Source organism: Cryptomeria japonica, chromosome 1 (genome assembly GCF_030272615.1).
Source record: "Cryptomeria japonica chromosome 1, Sugi_1.0, whole genome shotgun sequence".
Classification (NCBI taxonomy): Eukaryota; Viridiplantae; Streptophyta; class Pinopsida; order Cupressales; family Cupressaceae; genus Cryptomeria; species Cryptomeria japonica.
In genome coordinates, this window is record NC_081405.1 from 427,060,708 (window position 1) to 427,067,913 (window position 7,206).

Sequence of the window (7,206 nt, forward strand, 5' to 3'; positions counted from 1 at the left end):
AGCCCACTCAATCAATCAACATTGGTACCACAGAAGCAGTAAAAAACATACACCTTGCAAAATTTCTAACAGAGGAGGAAAGATCAACATTCATCATTTTCTTTAAAGAACAGCAAATTAATTTTGCTTGGTCATATGCAGATATGCCTAGAGTTGATCCACACTTGATCATGCATCACTTGTCCATCTCTTCAGGAGTTAAACCAGTCAAGCAAAAGCTATGAAAGATGAATCCATAGGTAGCACTCATGGTCAAAACTGAACTAAAGAAACTATTAGATGTCGGATTCATTCGACCCATTGACTGTGCAGAATGGATTTCCAACATCGTTCCAGTATCAAAACCAGATGGTAGTATCAAAATATGTACTGACTTTAGAGACGTCAACAAAGCTTTTCCAAAAGACGACTTTCCTCTGCCCAATATCGACATAATTGTAGATCTCATAGCAGGCCATGCAATGCTCTCACTAATGGACGGTTTCTCAGGCTATAATCAAATCAAAATAGCCCTAGAAGATCAAGATAAAACCATGTTTGCTTGTCCTTGGGGAACGTACTGTTGGAATGTTATGTCTTTTGGCTTAAAGAATGTAGGGGCCACTTATCAAAGAGAAATGACAACAATCTTTCATGACATGATGCATACCTTCATGGAAGACTATGTGGATGATTTACTAGCTAAATCCTTCACCAAAGCAGAACATCTCAACATCCTAACAAAGATCTTTGATCGATCGGAGAAATTCCAAGTCAGGCTCAACCCTAAGAAGTGTGTCTTCGGGGTTACATCAAGCAAGTTACTAGGCTACATAGTCTCAGCTAAAGGTATCGAAGTAGATCTAGTAAAGGTACAAGCCATTATGGACATGCCACCACCAAAGAATATCAGTCAACTCAGATCTCTACAAGGATGACTTCAATCAATCAAGCAGTTTATCGCTCAGCTAGCAAATAAAAGTATACCATTTAACCATTTACTACACAAAAATGTACCATTCAGATGGGAGACCAAGTGTGCAGAATCTTTTTACCAAATCAAATAGTACCTAATTAATCCACCAGTTCTAGTACCACCAGTCACGGGAAAGCCACTTATCCTATATATCTCAACAACAGATATATCGCTGGGGGCACTATTGGCACAAGAAGATCAATAAGGAAAAGAACGAGACATATACTACATTAGTAGGAAATTAAATGGCTATGAACTCAACTATACATTCATTGAAAAGGCTTGCCTAACAGTGGTCTTTGCATCTCAGAAGTTTCGACATTATATGCTAGCACACACCATTAAGCTAGTCGCAAAAATTGATCCTTTCAAATATCTACTCAGCAAGGCAGCTCTTATAGGCCGATTGGCTAAATGGGTCATGATTCTCAGTGAATTCGACATTCAATACACAGAAAGATGAGCCATCAAAGGACAAGCAATTGTAGATCAACTGGCTAAAGCACCGCTACCAGGAAAACAAACCATGGAGATTGAATTTCCAGACAGGGACGTTCTTGCTCTTTCTACCAAACAATGGACCCTATACTTTGACGGATCCTACACACAACATGGTTCAGGTGCTGGCATTCTATTCATCACTCCTGAAGGACACACTATACTAAGATCATATAGGCTTATGTTCCCATACACAAATAATGTGGCTGAATATGAGGCATTGGTTATAGGCATCAAAATGGCTGTAGAATGGAAAATCACAGAGTTAAAGGTCTATGGAGACTCACAACTAGTCGTCAATAAAATCAACAATAACTATCAGACCAAGGATGACAAGCTGTTGCCCTACAAGCAAATGGTGGATGACTTCAAACAGTATTTTATACATATCACCTTCGAGCAAATACCAAGGTTGAACAACAAAGAAGTCGATGCCATGGCTACTGTCGCTTCATTACTACAAATTCCAGAGCAACAGAGTCATTACGAGTTCCTGGTAGAGCAACTGTTCTCCCCAGCTTATGACCACTTTGAATCCCATGTTATCTATGCCTTGACTGGTTTAGATTCACTGTTATATGGACCAATATATGACTACCTCAAGAACAATATCTTACCAATTGACCAATCCTGTAACCAAAAATGTAACTTTATTCAGCAAGCTGCCCGTTATACTCTTACCGCTGATACTTTGTATCGTCGAGGTCTAGATGGTACTCTTCTTCGTTGCCTTGATCGTAATGATTTTGATTCCGCTTTACACGAGCTTCACGAAGGTATTTGTGGCACACATTCAAGTAGTACTACTCTTGCTAAAAAACTTCTAAGGATGGGATACTACTGGCCTACAATGGAGAAAGACTCATATCACTTTGCCAAGAAATGTCCTAAATGCCAGATCGATGGTAATCTGATACATGCACCAGCACAGGAACTGCAGCCATTTACAACATCCTGGCCCTTTTGTCAGTGGGGACTAGACTTAGTTGGCAAAATTCATCCTTCATCTTCAAATGGACACAAGTTCATTATAACGACAACTGAATACTTTACCAAATGGATAGAAGCAGTTCCCATGACCACAGTAACTGGGAAACAAATTGCCTCTTTTATCCTCAATTATCTGATCTGTAGATATGGTATTCCAATTTCAATCATCACAGATAATGGACGATCTTTTAAAAACCAAGATGTACAAGAACTATGTGAAAAATTCAAAATCCAACATCGGTTCTCTACGCCATACTACCCACAGGGAAATGGTCAAGCAGAAGCATCTAACAAAACAATACTAAAAATCCTAAAGAAAACAGTGAATGATGCAGGCAAAGATTGGCACATCCAACTCAATCCAGCACTTTGGGCATACAGAACCAACATCCGCACACCTACAAGAGCAACACCATACTCATTGGTATATGGATCAGAAGCCATTTTACCCCTGGAAGTAGAAATCCCATCTCTCAGAGTCTCTTTGAAAGGTTTAATCCCAGATGAAGAGTATCGAGTTAACCGACTGCAAGAACTTGAACTATTAGATGAAAGACATCTGCATGCTTACACTCATCTCAAAGCATATCAACAATGCATGTGCAGGAGCTACAATCATAAGGTCATCCCTCGCAACTTCAAAGTTGGTGACCTAGTCCTCAAAGAAAATCCAAGAAATCAGCTAGATCTAGAAAAGAAAGGGAAATTTGAACCTAACTGGTTGGGTCCCTATGTCATCATATCAGTCTATGGATCAGGTGCCTATCAACTAACAAATTCAGAAGGAGATGTGCTTGACGAACCAACTAACAACATCCATTTGAAGAAGTACTACACTTAAGTAGCCTAGTGCACAGAAAAAGCCAAAACAAGCAAAAAAATCCAAAAAAAAAAAAAAAATCGAGAAAAAAAAAAGTACAATAAAAAAAATGGTGGAAACCTGACAAATAGGCGCTCTTGTGAAAGAATGGCTCCTCTATCTATCTCCATACCATTTTATCCGTATCCTTAAAAACACTATCGGCCATCGCCCGACACTTAGCACATATCCATTCAGGACATACTTAGCGTAGTCACTATCTTGGTTTATCCATATATATCCTCTTACCACATTCCACCATGGCTTGGAAATCACTATACATATTCACATCAAGAGGCACACTCAGCTAGGGGCATTAAAATCATCCAAAATTTGCACACATTCAAGACATCAAAACTATTTACAAAGTTCAGAAGCATGGCATCCAACAACCAAAACTACGCTTCATCGCAAAACAAAACACAAAATTCACAAAAAATACCAAGGATGGATGATTTTCTGAAGTACTGAATGTTGCATTATAGCATAAAAATCTTGACTAGTTTTTCATTTTGAACTTAAAAAAAAAAATGGATTCTCTTCCTTTTCTCACTAAAATGCTTCAAAGCTAGAGATCATAGAGAACTTCCAATAATTTCTTAGTCTTCTGTCTAGGAGGCGATCACTTGTACTGTGTGAATACTTGCCTCAAGACATGATACATTAAATATCACTGAAGGTCTGATTCCACTTCACGCATACAAATGATTTAATCTTGTCTGTTTATGCAATCCGCACTCAGGTCGTCTTGGTTCAATTATACCTTGATGCTTGTGCTATCTTGCAAAATCAAAATATCATGTAAATTTTTCTCAGGTCATCATGGTTTAATTATACCATTATGCTTGTATAAATTTTCAACATATCCTAAACAAATCAATGCTCAATGATGATACCTACAAAGAAAGAAAACAACATATGGTTGTATTGGGATGACAAATGCAGAATGAGGATGCTCCAAAAACATAGTTGCATATCATTTTACAATTAGTTGCATATCATTTTAACATAGTTGCATATCATTTTCCAATTAGTTGCATATCATTTTTCACTTAGTTACATATCATTATCATACATCTCAAAGATACATTTCACAGCATATAAAATAATACATCTCATTTTCAAGATACATTTCACAAACATATTAAAAGCATACATCCTGCATCATACATTATATCATATATTTAAGCATTGCATTATCATCACATAACGAAAAGAACACATAAGCACATCCATCCATATAAACACACCACATGATCAAAGATAATGATGTCGTATATATATATCTCCAAATATGATCAAAATGTACAAAATCTATCATCTCAGTGTCCAATACAAAGAATACAATGATCAAAAATACAACAGAGACCACGTCTCTCAAGTATGACTATCCCCTGATAGAGATGGTCTAGCTCAAGATGTCCCCACCCCTGGATCTCCAGGGGGATCCTGTCTCGATGGCCCAGTCACACCTCGGCTCTCGGACCGCAACCCAGTATCTCGAGATCGACTGGATCTCGACTGTGTGAAGCTCTGTACTCGACGATCCTTGGGTACCGCAGCCTCATAATGCCGATGGTAGTACTCCACCTCCTGAGCTCTCAATGATAGATCTCTCAGGGTGTCTCTCATCAGACCACCCGCCGCTGCTCCCTGCACATTGGCTGCAAGCTCCTCTGCTCGCCCCCTTTACTCTATCTCTGTGTCCCGTTAGTGGTCAATTGTGCAATCTACTGCTGATACGTCAAAACCTGTGCCTGCAGCTATTGTACAGTCACCTGCAGGGTCCAAATCTATGCATCCTCAACATGAGTAGGGACCCGCACCCGTAGCGGTACCTGTGCAGGGGCATCCCCTCTAACTCTGCCTGTCCTCAATGCTAGAGGTGGGAGCACATCCGTCCTCCTCCTCTACGCTGGTCGAATCACCTCATCAGTACCCCCCATTGTAGCTAGCACCTTCCCAACCCTCCCCTCTCCACCGGCTCCAATAGCCAATCTGCCTCTCCCCCTATCTATCACCGCCTGTCTGACTTCTCTCTCCACACCTCTATCTCCTCTCCTCCCTCTATCTCCCCTCCTCCCTCTAACTCCTCTCCCTCGTCATCCTCCTCCACCATCTCCATCATCCTCTATCATCTCCCTCTCCCTCCTCATCATCATCATCATCGAATGCCGGCTGCATCTCCTCGAGATCTGATATCCTGGCCACTGCCCGCGCGGCAAACAATCTCGCGAACTCATTGGTCATGCCTACATCCAAAATATCTAGGGCATAATCCCATATCTGGCCCACCAAACTAACAAACTCCTCCACCGCCATAGCACTATCAATGGTCGGGCCCGAATCTGATATGTCTTACCTCCGCCGTGCATATAAGCAAGCCCCCTGAGGTATACCCTGTTGTCAACCAAACTATCTCAAAACTCTGGTCACCACAAACCTCTCAATAACAAATGGGGTCCTCCGAATCAGGTATCTCATCATAAACACGTAGGGCATCTCCAGCCCGTCCTCCGCCCACATATCGCACCCTGAATACGTTCGCCATGTGACCATATCAATGTCATTTAAAACTCTCCTCCAATGCTCTAGTTTGCCCAGCTTCCGTTGGACAACTAGACCCCTATATCCATAAGCATAGGCATGTCCAATGGGCCTATCTCTGTCTACTAATGGCCTAGCAGTTGGAATGTGCTCCCAACACCATACCTGTAAGAGCGTCACGCCAGTTGACAAACTGTCGTAACCTAGGTATACCACCTCGTGCAGGGCCCTATACAGATGGGCTAGCATAGCCGATCCCCACACAAACCTGCGACCCTGTGTGACCATGTCCTCTAAAACCAGCCCCCATCCCACAGAGAATCCCTTTGACCTACGATCAGGACAAAGGAATCCACCGATAAACCCTGCCAGTACTGATGGAAGAGGTGCATAATCCAGGTCTAAGAACTCCTGCCATGGGATCTCATATCCGCATACTGTCTCATCATGAAAAATACGGCGTAGTGCCTCTGTGCCACCCTCCTCCGACTGCTCATATGGTAGTAGTGCACCTACTACTGGTATGCGCAGGATCCTGTAACAGTCCTCTTGTGTGACTGTCATCTCACCTGTGGCAAAATGGAAGGTGTTCGTGTCACTGTGCCACCTCTCTATGAGTGCTATAAGTAGCCCTCGATTCACAGTGAACTAAGGCATATCCAACAGGGACATCAACCCGCATCTCTCAATGATATCCAGGTCAGCTTGTGTCAACCGTGGTATCAGAGTCCAAGGCCTAGGAAATCGCTCACGCGACTGCACCACGCCCAATCGGTCATGTCAACCAGCAAAACAAGTCCAATATCAGTTTCCACATCAAAACAAAGATATCAAAATCAAACTCACATCAACAACATGAAACAATTTGCTCATATACATCAAGTTCAAAATCCTATCATTTCATATCAACTTGTAAAACAACTCAAGTTATCAAAAACCATATCAAAACTTGTAACACAACTCAAGTCTCCAAATCACATAAACTTGTAAAACAACTCAAGTTTCCCACCCATATCAGCTTGTAAAACAACTCAAGTTTCCAACCCATATCAGCTTGTAACACAAATCAGGCTTCACACATTTGAATTTGAAAACAAAGGGCAAAAGTAAATCATGCTTTGATCAAACCAACACATTAATATCTATGCATAACTTGAAATATCGCAAATCAAAACAAGTTATATCAACAATCATATTGGACCAATCCATAAAAATCATGAAAACAAGACAACAATTTCACACTTTCCTCCATCGCATAAATTTTTTCCTGATGCGCTAAAATAGATTCTCACTGTACTAAATCTACCCATGCGCTAGGCTATTTTTCCCATGCGCTACTATATTTACCGTATGCGCT